Source organism: Arachis hypogaea, chromosome 11 (assembly GCF_003086295.3).
Source record: "Arachis hypogaea cultivar Tifrunner chromosome 11, arahy.Tifrunner.gnm2.J5K5, whole genome shotgun sequence".
Taxonomy (NCBI): domain Eukaryota; kingdom Viridiplantae; phylum Streptophyta; class Magnoliopsida; order Fabales; family Fabaceae; genus Arachis; species Arachis hypogaea.
In genome coordinates, this window is record NC_092046.1 from 108897449 (window position 1) to 108909718 (window position 12270).

Consider the following 12270-nt stretch of genomic DNA (forward strand, 5'->3'; position numbering starts at 1 on the left):
AACAATGCGTTCAAAGATACCTAATACAATAGTAAAAGGTCCTATTTATAATAAACTAGCTACTAGGGTTTACATGAGTAAGTAATTGATGCATAAATCCACTTCCTGGGCCCACTTGGTGTGTGTTTGGGCTGAGCCTGAGTGTTGCACGTGTAGAGGTTCTTCTTGGAGTTGAACGCCAGTATTTGTGCCAGTTTGGGCGTTCAGCTCTGGTTTTGGCTCCTTTTCTGGCGCTGGACGCCAGATTTGGGTAGGAAGCTGGCGTTGAACGCCAGTTTACGTCATCTATTCTTGGCCAAAGTATGAACTATCAACATTGCTGGAAAGCCCTGGATGTCTACTTTCCAACACAATTGGAAGCGCGCCATTTCGAGTTCTGTAGCTCCAGAAAATCCACTTTGAGTGCAGGGAGGTCAGAATCCAACAGCATCAGCAGTCCTTCTTCCAGCTCTGAATCAGATTTTTGCTCAAGTCCCTCAATTTCAGCCAGAAAATTCCTGAAATCACAGAAAAACACACAAACTCATAGTAAAGTCCAGAAATGTGAATTTAACATAAAAACTAATGAAAACATCCCTAAAAGTAACTAGATTCTACTAAAAACATACTAAAAACAATGTCAAAAAGCGTATAAATTATCCGCTCATCACAACACCAAACTTTAATTGTTGCTTGTCCCCAAGCAACTAAAAATCAATTAGGATAAAAAGAAGAGAATATACTATAAATTCCAAACTATCAATGAAACAGAGCTTCAATCATATGAGCGGGACTTATAGCTTTTTGCCTCTTGAATAGTTTTGGCATCTCACTTTATCCATTGAGGTTCAGAATGATTGGCATCTATAGAAACTTCAGATTTCGAATAGTGTTATTGACTCTCCTAGTTCAGGATGATGATTCTTGAACACAGCTTCTTTATGAGTCTTGGCCGTGGCCCTAAGCACTTTGTTTTCCAGTATTACCACCGGATACATAAATGCCATAGACACATAATTGGGTGAACCCTTTCAGATTGTGACTCAGCTTTGCTAAAGTCCCCAATTAGAGGTGTCTAGGGTTCTTAAGCACACTCTTCTCTTTTTTTTTTTTTGCTTTGGACCTTGACTTTAACCGCTCAGTCTCAAGTTTTCACTTGACACCTACACGCCACAAGCACATGGTTAGGGACAGCTTGGTTTAGCCGCTTAGACCAGGATTTTATTCCTTTAGGTCCTCCTATCCACTGATGCTCAAAGCCTTGGGATCCTTTTTATTTGCCCTTGCCTTTTGGTTTTAAGGGTTATTGGCTTTTTCTGCTTGCTTTTTCTTTTTCTTTCTATTTTTTTTTCGCCTATTTTTTTTATATTTTTTTTTCTGCAAGCTTTGTTCTTTGCTGCTTTTTCTTGCTTCAAGAATCATTTTTATGATTTTTCAGATTATCAAATAACATGTCTCCTAGTCATCATTCTTTCAAGAGCCAACATATTTAACATTCTTAAACAACAACTTCAAAAGACATATGCACTATTCAAGCATACATTCAGAAAACAAGAAGCATTGTCACCACATCAATATAATTAAGCTAAGTTCAAGGATAAATTCGAAACTCATGTACTTCTTGTTCTTTTGAATTAAAGCATTTTTCATTTAAGAGAGGTGATAGATTCATAGGACATTCATATCTTTAAGACAAAGTTACTAACTACTAATGATCATGTAATGAAGACACAAACATAGCTAAGCACATAACGAAAAACAGAAGAAAGAAGAACAAGGAATGAATCCACCTTAGTGATGGTGGCGTTTCCTTCTTGAGGAACCAATGATGTCCTTGAGCTCTTCTATGTCTCTTCCTTGTCTTTGTTGCTCCTCCCTCATTGCTTTTTGATCTTCTCTTATTTCATGAAGCATGATGGAGTGCTCTTGATGTTCCACCCTTAGTTGTCCCATATTGGAACTCAATTCTCCTAGGGAGGTGTTGATTTGCTCCCAATAATTTTGTAGAGGAAAGTGCATTTGAGGCATCTTCGGGATCTCATGGTGGTGAGCTTCCTGCGCCTCTTGAGCTCCATGAATGGGCTCTCTTGCTTGCTCCATCTTTTTCTTAGTGATGGGCTTCTCTTCCTTAATAGGAATGTCTCCTTCTATGAAAGCTCCAGCTGAGTAACATAGATGGCAAATGAGGTGAGGGAAGGCTAACCTTGCCATAGTGGAGGACTTGTCAGCCACCTTGTAGAGTTCTTGAGGTATAATCTCATGAACTTCCACCTCTTCTCCAATCATGATGCTATGGATCATGATGGCCCGGTCTATAGTAACTTCAGACCGGTTGCTAGTGGGAATGATTGAGCATTGAATGAACTCCAACTATCCTCTAGCTATAGGCTTGAGGTCCAATCTTCTTAGTTGAACCGGCTTGCCTTTGGAGTCAACCTTCCATTGAGCTCCTTCTGCACATATGTCCATAAGGACTTGGTCCAACCTTTGATCAAAGTTGACTCTCCTTGTGTAGGGGCGTGCGTTCTCTTCCATGTATGGCAAGTTGAACGCCAACCTCACATTTTCCGGACTAAAATCTAAGTATTTCCCCCGAACCATTGTAACATAGTTCTTTGGATCCGGGTTCTTACTTTGATCATGGTTCTTGGTGATCCATGCATTGGCATAGAACTCTTGAACCATTAGGATGCCGACTTGTTGGATGGGATTTGTTAGAACTTCCCAACCTCTTCTTTGAATTTCATGTCGGATCTCCGGATACTCATTTCTTTTGAGTTTAAAAGGGACCTCAGGGATCACCTTCTTTTTGGCCACAACATCATAGAAGTGGTCTTGATGGGCTTTGGAGATGAACCTTTCCATCTCCCATGACTCGGATGTGGAAGCTTTTATCTTCCCTTTCCCTCTTCTAGAGGATTCTCTGGTCTTAGATGCCATCAATGGTAATGGAAAAACAAAAAAGCTATGCTTTTACCACACCAAACTTAGAATATTGCTCGCCCTCGAGCAATAAACAAAAGAATAGAAGAAGAAGAAGAAGAAATATGGAGAGGGAGAGGGAGATGTGGTTTCGGCCAAGGAGAGTGTAGAGGGGTGTGTTGTGTGAATTTGATGAAGAATGGAGGTCTTTATATAGGGAAGGGAGGGGGGGTTAAGGTTCGGCCATATGGGTGGGCTTGGGTGGGAAATTGGTTTTGAATTTTGAAGGTAGGTGGAGTTTATGAGGTAGGTTTATGGGGAAGAGTGGATGGATGTGAGTGGTGAAGAGGTGATGGGGAAGAGAGTCTGAGGTGATTGGTGAAGGGTTTTTGGGGAGGAGTGTTTATGGGGTTGTGTGAGAGAGAGTGGTGAGAAGAAGTGAGTGGAGGTAGGTGGGGACCCACAGATCCTGAGTTGATCCTGTGGGGTCCACAGATCCTAAGATGATCCTGTGGGGTCCACAGATCCTGAGGTGTCAAGGCATTTACATCCATGCACCCATTAGGCATGTAAAAATGCCTTTGTACCCAACTCTGGGCGTTCAGCGCCAGGTTGGTGGCCATTTTGGGCATTCAACGCCCATTTGTGTGCCATTTCTGGCGTTGAACGCCAGAACCATGCCTGTTCTGGCGTTCAGCGCCCAGAAGCTGCCCATTTTGGGCGTTCAGCGCTAGAACCATGCTCTGTTTTGGCGCTGAACGCCAGACATATGCTCCTCCAGGGTGTGATTTTTCTTCTGCTGTTTTTGATTCCGTTTTCAATTTTTATATTTATTTTGTGACTCCACATGATCATGAACCTAAGAAAACATAAAAAACAATAAAAATAAGAATTAGATAAACATTGGGTTGCCTCCCAACAAGCGCTTCTTTAATGTCAATAGCTTGACAGTGGGCTCTCATGGAGCCTCACAGATGTGCAGATCTTTGTTGAAACTCTCCAACACCAAACTTAGAGTTTGGATATGGGAGTTCAACACCAAACTTAGAGTTTGGTTGTGGCCTCCCAACACCAAACTTAGAGTTTGACTGTGGGGGCTCTGGTTGACTCTGCTTGGAGAGAAGCTTTTTCTGCTTCCTCTCCATAGTTGTAGAGGGAGATCCTTGAGTTTTAAACACAAGGGAGTCCTCATTCCATTGAAGAACTATTTCACCTCTGTCAACATCAATCACAGCTCTTGCTGTGGCCAGGAAAGGTCTTCCTAGGATGATGGATTCATCCTCTTCCTTTCCAGTATCCAGGACTATGAAATCAGTGGGTATGTAAAGGCCCTCAACCTTTACTAATACATCTTCTACTTGTCCATAAGCCTGTTTTCTTGAGTTGTCTGCCATCTCTAGTGAGATTTTAGCAGCTTGCACCCCATAGATTCCCAGTTTCTCTATTACAGAGAGGGGCATGAGGTTTATTCCTGAACCAAGGTCACACAAAGCTTTAAAGATCATAGTGCCTATGGTACATGGTATTATGAACTTTCGAGGATCCTGTCTCTTCTGAGGTAATGTCAGTTGATCCAGATCACTCAGTTCATTGATGAACAAGGGAGGTTCAACTTCCCAAGTATCAATGCCAAATAATTTGGCATTCAGCTTCATGATTGCACCAAGAAACTTGGCAGTTTGCTCTTCAGTAACATCCTCATTCTCTTCAGAAGAGGAATACTCATCAGAACTCATGAAGGGCATAAGGAGGTTCAATGGAATCTCTATGGTCTCTAGATGAGCCTCAGGGTCCTTTGGTTCCTCAAAGGGAAGCTCCTTATTGATCACTGGACGTCCCAGGAGGTCTTCCCCCTTGGGATTCACGTCCTTTCCTCTCCTCACAGGTTCGGCCATGGTGCTTATGTCAATGGCCTTGCACTCTCCTTTTGGATTCTCTTCTGTATTACTTGGGAGAGTACTAGGAGGGATTTCAGTGATCCTTTTACTCAGCTGGCCCACTTGTGCTTCCAAGTTTCTAATGGAAGACCTTGTTTCATTCATGAAACTTACAGTGGCCTTGGACAGATCAGAGACTAAATTTGCTAAATTAGAAGTATTTTGTTCAGAGTTCTCTGTCTGTTGCTGAGTTGATGATGGAAAAGGCTTGCTATTGCTAAACCTGTTTCTTCCACCATTATTAAAGCCTTGTTGAGGCTTTTGATCATTCCATGAGAAATTTGGATGATTTCTCCATGTTGAGTTATAGGTGTTTCCATAAGGTTCACGTAAGTAATTTACCTCTGCTATTGCAGGGTTCTCAGGATCATAGGCTTCTTTTTCAGAAGATGCCTCTTGAGTACTGTTGGATGCAGCTTGCATTCCATGCAGACTCTGAGAGATCATATTGACTTGCTGAGTCAATATTTTATTCTGAGCCAATATGGCATTTAGAGTATCAACTTCAAGAACTCCCTTCTTCATAGGCGTCCCATTACTCACAGGATTCCTTTCAGAAGTGTACATGAACTGGTTATTAGCAACCATGTCAATGAGTTCTTGAGCTTCTGCAGGCGTTTTCTTTAGGTGAATGGATCCACCTGCAGAAGTGTCCAGTGACATCTTTGATAGCTCAGATAAACCATCATAGAATATATCCAGGATGGTCCATTCTGAAAGCATGTCAGAAGGACACTTTTTGGTCAACTGTTTGTATCTTTCCCAAGCTTCATAGAGGGATTCACCTTCTTTCTGTCTGAAGGTTTGAACATCAGCTCTAAGCTTGCTCAGCTTTTGAGGAGGAAAGTACTTGGCTAAGAAAGCCGTGACCAGCTTATCCCACGAGTTCAGGCTGTCTTTAGGTTGAGAGTCCAACCATAATCTAGCTCTGTCTCTTACAGCAAAGGGGAAAAGCATGAGCCTGTAGACTTCAGGATCTACTCCATTAGTCTTAACAATATCACATATCTGCAAGAATTCAGTTAAGAACTGAAAAGGATCTTCAGATGGAAGTCCATGAAACTTGCAGTTCTGCTGCATCAGAGAAACTAATTGAGGTTTCAGCTCAAAGTTGTTTGCTCCAATGGCAGGAATGGAGATGCTTCTTCCATGTAAATTGGAATTAGGTGCAGTAAAGTCACCAAGCATCTTCCTTACATTATTATTATTTTCGGCTGCCATCTCCTCTTCCTGTTCGAAAATTTCTGAAAGATTATCTCTGGATTGTTGTAATTTAGCTTCTCTTAATTTTCTCTTCAGAGTCCTTTCAGGTTCTGGATCTGCTTCCACAAGAATGTTCTTATCCTTGCTCCTGCTCATATGACAAAGAAGAAGGCACAGAAAAATAATGATAATAATAGAGATCCTTTATACCACAGTATAGGGATCCCTTTGTGAGTAGAAGAAGAGGGGGAGACAAAGAATGTAATATAATGGAAGAAACACAACTGTGAGGAGGCTAGAGATGTGAGATGAGATGTTAGGATATGAATGAATAAATAGAGTAAGATGGGGGAGGGAAAATTTTCGAAAATTATTTTGAAAAAGAGTTAGTGATTTTTGAAAATAGTTTTTGAAAAATGTTTAGTATTTTTTTTTCGAAATTTTTTTGAAATAAAAAATAAAAATAAAAATAATTAGTTAATTAAAAAGAAATTTTTGAAAAAGGGGGAGATATTTTCGAAAATTAGAAAGAGAGAATTAGTTAGGTGGTTTTGAAAAAGTTAAGAAACAAACAAAAAGTTAGTTAGTTAGTTGAAACAAATTTTGAAAACCAATTTTGAAAAGATAAGAAGTTAGGAAGTTAGAGAAGATATTTTGAAATCATATTTTTGAAAAAGATAAGAAGATATTTTTGAAAAGATATGATTGAAATTAGTTTTGAAAAAGATTTGATTTTTAAAATCACAATTAATGACTTGATTCATAAGAAATCACAAGATATGATTCTAGAACTTAAAGTTTGAATCTTTCTTAACAAGCAAGTAACAAACTTCAAATTTTTGAATCAAAACATTAATTGATTATGTTATTTTCGAAAATTTGGTCTAAAAATAAGAAAAAGATTTTTGAAAAATATTTTTGGAATTTTCGAAAATAACTAAGAATTTTGAAAAAGATTTGATTTTTGAAAAAGATTTTGAAAAAGATAAGATTTTCAAATTGAAAATTTGATTTGACTCATAAGAAACAACTTGATTTTAAAAATTTTTGAAAAAGTCAACCCAAATTTTCGAATTTGATGAGAGAAAAGAGGAAGATATTTTTTTGATTTTTTGAATTTTTATGAAAAACATGAAAATTATGCAATGCATGAAATTTTTTAGATCAAAACAATGAATGCATGTAAGAATGCTATGAATGTCAAGATGAACACCAAGAACACTGTGAATGTCAAGATGAACATCATAGACACAATTTTGAAAAATTTTTAATGCAAAGAAAACATGCAAGACACCAAACTTAGAATTCTTTAATGCTTAGGCACTAAGAATTCAAAAATGCATATGATAAACATGAAAAGACACAAAACAAAAAATCATCAAGATCAAACAAGAAGACTTACCAAGAACAACTTGAAGATCATGAAGAACACTATGAATGCATGAAATTTTCGAAAAATGTAAGATGCATATGCAATTGACACCAAACTTATAACATGACTCAAGACTCAAACAAGAAACACAAAATATTTTTTTGATTTTTATGATTTTCTAATTTTTTTTTTGGATTTTTTTCGAAAATTAATTGAAAGAGAAAAATAAGGATTCCAAAATTTTTAATATGAATTCCAGGAATCTTGCATTCTTAGTCTAAAGCTTCAGTCCAGGAATTAGACATGGCTCACTAGCCAGCCAAGCTTTCAAAGAAAGCTCCAGTCCAAAACACTAGACATGGCCAATGGCCAGCCAAGCTTCAGCATTTAACACCAGAGTATATTGCTCTTGATAACAAATTGCTGCTCATCATTTATCAAGTATGTAACTTACCTCTGATGGTTTGGAAGCCTCAGTCCAAAAGAATTTAGACATGGCTTTACAGCCAGCCAGGCTTCACATGCTTCATGAAACACTAGAATTCATTCTTAAAAATCTTGAATAAAAAAATTTTTTTTTTTTGAAAACAGATGAGAGATTTTTGAAATTTTTTTTTTGAAAATAAAATAAAAAGAAAAGTACCTAATCTGAGAAACAAGATGAACCGTCAGTTGTCCAAACTCAAACAATCCCCGGCAACGGCGCCAAAAACTTGGTGCACGAAATTGTGATGTCCAGGCTCGAACCATTCCTGGCACGTGAGCAACTTGGTACGCGTAATAGTGATTACACATTCATAATTTGTCACAACTTCGATACAACTGACCAGCAAGTGCACTGGGTCGTCCAAGTAATACCTTACGTGAGTAAGGGTCGAATCCCACGGAGCTTGTTGGTATGAAGCAAGCTATGGTCACCTTGTAAATCTCAGTCAGGCGGATATAAAATAATTATGGAGTTTTCGAATAATAATTAATAGAATAGGGATAGGAATACTTATGTAAATCATTGGTAGGAATTTCAGATAAGCGAATGGAGATGCTTTTCGTTCCTCTGAACCTCTGCTTTCCTGCTATCTTCATCCAATCCGTCTTACTCCTTTCCATGGCTGGCTTTATGTGATACATCACCACTGTCAATGGCTACTTTCGGTCATCTCACGGGAAAATGATCCAATGCCCTGTCACGGCACGGCTAATCGTCTGGAGGCATCACCCTTGTCAATGGCTTCATCTTATCCTCTCAGTGAATAATATGCTCACGCACCCTGTCACTGCACGGCTATTCATCTGTCGGTTCTCGATCATGCCGGAATAGGATTTACTATCCTTTTGCGTCTGTCACTAACGCCCTGCAATCGCGAGTTCGGAGCTCGTCACAGTCATTCAATCATTGAATCCTACTCGGAATACCACAGACAAGGTTTAGACCTTCCGGATTCTCTTGAATGACGCCATCATTCTAGCTTGCGCGACGAAGATTCTGGTTAAGAGATCTAAGAGATATTCATTCTAGCTTATTTCATGTAGAACGGAAGTGTTTGTCAGGCACGTGTTCATAAGGGAGAAGGATGATGAGCGTCACACATAATCATCACCTTCATCACGTTCTTGGGTGCGAATGGATATCTTAGAAGAGAAATAAGAAGAATTGAATAGAAAACAGTAGTACTTTGCATTAATCTTTGAGGAACAGCAGAGCTCCACACCTTAATCTATGGAGTGTAGAAACTTTACCATTAAAAATACATAAGTGAAAGGTCCAGGCATGGCCGTGTGGCCAGCCCCCATGGTCTAAGAACAATGCGTTCAAAGATACCTAATACAATAGTAAAAGGTCCTATTTATAATAAACTAGCTACTAGGGTTTACATGAGTAAGTAATTGATGCATAAATCCACTTCCTGGGCCCACTTGGTGTGTGTTTGGGCTGAGCCTGAGTGTTGCACGTGTAGAGGTTCTTCTTGGAGTTGAACGCCAGTATTTGTGCCAGTTTGGGCGTTCAGCTCTGGTTTTGGCTCCTTTTCTGGCGCTGGACGCCAGATTTGGGTAGAAAGCTGGCGTTGAACGCCAGTTTACGTCGTCTATTCTTGGCCAAAGTATAAACTATCATACATTGCTGGAAAGCCCTAGATGTCTACTTTCCAACGCAATTAGAAGCGCGCCATTTCGAGTTCTGTAGCTCAAGAAAATCCACTTTGAGTGCAGGGAAGTCAGAATCCAACAGCATCAGCAGTCCTTCTTCCACCTCTGAATCAGATTTTTGCTCAAGTCCCTCAATTTCAGCCAGAAAATACCTGAAATCACAGAAAAACACACAAACTCATAGTAAAGTCCAGAAATGTGAATTTAACATAAAAACTAATGAAAACATCCCTAAAAGTAACTAGATTCTACTAAAAACATACTAAAAACAATGTCAAAAAGCGTATAAATTATCCGCTCATCACCTAGCTTCGGGGAAGCTATAGAAAATTATATATTTTTGCGAATCCCCAGACGTTAGCTTTCCAACGCAACTGGAACCGTGTCATTTGGATCTTTGTAGCTCAAGTTATGGTTGATTTTGTACCAAGAGGTCAGGCTGGACAGCTTTAGCAGTTCCTTCAGTTTCTTGTATTTCTTCCACTTTTGCATGGTTCCTTTCCATCCTCTAAGCCATTCCTGTCCTGTAATCCCTGAAATCACTTAACGCACATATCACGACATCGAATAGTAATAAGAGAGGATTAAACATAGCAAAATTAGGGCCAAAGAAGCATGTTTTCAATCATAGCACAAAATCAGGAAGGAAAACGTAAAACATGCGAATTGTATGAATAAGTGTGAGAATAATGGATAAAATCCACTAGATTAAGCACATGATAAACACTAAAAATGGGGTTTATCAACCTCCCCACACTTAAACATTAGCATGTCCTCATGCTAAGTTCAAGAGAAGCTATAAAGGAGTGAAGAGGAATGGTAGAATGTATGAAATGCAACTATCTATGTGAATACAACTATATGAAAAATGTTTCTACCTACTTGGTTAAAAGTAAACAAATCTTTTAAGAACAAATATGAACTGGATTTCACTAATTCAAATCACAAAATAAGGTACAAGTAAACTTGCAGAAGAAAATAGCTTATGAAAGCCGGGAACAAAGAATCGAGCATCGAACCCTCACCGGAAGTGTATACACTCTAACCACTCAAGTGTTTAAGGTTCGACTCTTTCAATTCTCTACTAATCTTGCTTTCTAAGGCTTGCTTTTCTTCTACCAATCAACAAAAATTTAATGCACAGATACACATATCAAGAGGTCTTTTAAGGGTTGTAATGGGGTTAGGGTCAAGGTAGGATTGTATTTGCCCAAGTGGACTAAAATCTGAATCCTTAATTAACTTAAAATTTCCACCTAACTTAAGACAATCCATGTAATCATAATACCACATCTAACTATCCATTAACCATGTTTTCCACATATTCATGCATCCTAATTTCGAATACAGTACATATGCATTGCTTTCACCATTTACTTTGGGGCATTTTGTCCCCTTTTTGTTATTTGCTCTTTTTCTTCTTTATATATATATATATATATATATATATATATATATATATATATATATATATATATATATATAATTTTGTTTTTTCTCAATGCATATGATTAAGGTATTGAATGCATGAACATATTCTTAACATTCTTTCACATTTTCAGAAAATTCTAACATACTCAATTTTCAAACCAAATGTTTCCAAACCCAATTTCACCACACTTAAATCATAAGCACTCTCACTAGTCTAAGATAACCAAGGATTCAAATTAAGGACATTATTGTTTTCTGCTTAGAGTTAGTGATGAGCTAAAGTAAAGAACAAAGGGGTAAAATAGGCTCAAATTGGTTTGCAAAGGATAATGAAAGGTTAAGGCCATATGGGTATGTAAGCTCAGTGAAACAAAGGCCTCAATCATATAAGTGCATGCATACATCAAACCATGAAAATATAGAATTAAGCAAGACAAAGATCACAATTTTAGAGAGAAAAACACACACCAAAAATAAAATATTGGTTGGTAGAATGCAACTAATTCAAATAGGCTCAAAATCTCACAGGTTTTGTGTGTTCGAGCTCTAAACCATGTTCCAGTATAATATTTCTTCAATCAAGTTCAATAAAAATTTCAATTCAAATTAGTGAAATGCTATAAAAAATTTCTTAAAAAAGAAATTTGTTACTTCAACCAAGCAGTGGTGGAATATGCACAATATCAAACAAATATGCAATCAAACATGCAAATACAACAATGAACAAACAAAGAAAATAAAACATTGGTGTTGAGAAGAAGGTAACTAACCCACGGAAGTCGGTATCGACCTTCCCACACTTAAAGATTGCACCGTCCTCGGTGCATGCTGAGATGTGCAAGTGGGCGGGTTGCTCTAACTGACGCTTTTCTCTATAGATTGTGCAGATGGACTTGTCTGTTGTCCCATGTAAAAGTTTTTCATTTCCCTTCCTCGGTGGCCATCCTGAAAGAAGAGAAAAAAGAAGAAAAGTAACCCAAGAATAAAGAAAAGAAAATAAATAAAGTATGGGTGGGTTAATGCCAAATAATGGGGGCCTCAATTACATGGTAGGTACAACATGTAAGTGAGAAAATAGTAGAAGTAATTGGCATATCAATAGTGTAAAAATTGCAACAAAGGGGAAGAGTGTGGGTAATGAAAGATAGTGTAAGTTCATATCAATGCAAGAGGAGTATAAGTATCATAAAAGATTAGCATTGATTTAAATAATATTACCCAATCAGAATAAAACAAGTTATGAAGCACCAGGATAATGCAAGAAAAGATGTAACAGTTGAA

The 12270-nt window shown here is 38.1% G+C and overlaps 1 non-coding gene across 1 annotated transcript; it reads left to right on the forward strand.

Annotated features, from left to right (window-relative positions):
• The first annotated feature begins 5555 nt into the window (after window positions 1–5555).
• LOC112724646 (small nucleolar RNA R71) lies at window positions 5556–5663 on the forward strand. Its single transcript, XR_003163800.1, has one exon. It is a non-coding gene; the product is annotated as a small nucleolar RNA R71 (small nucleolar RNA).
• The last annotated feature ends 6607 nt before the right edge of the window (window positions 5664–12270 follow it).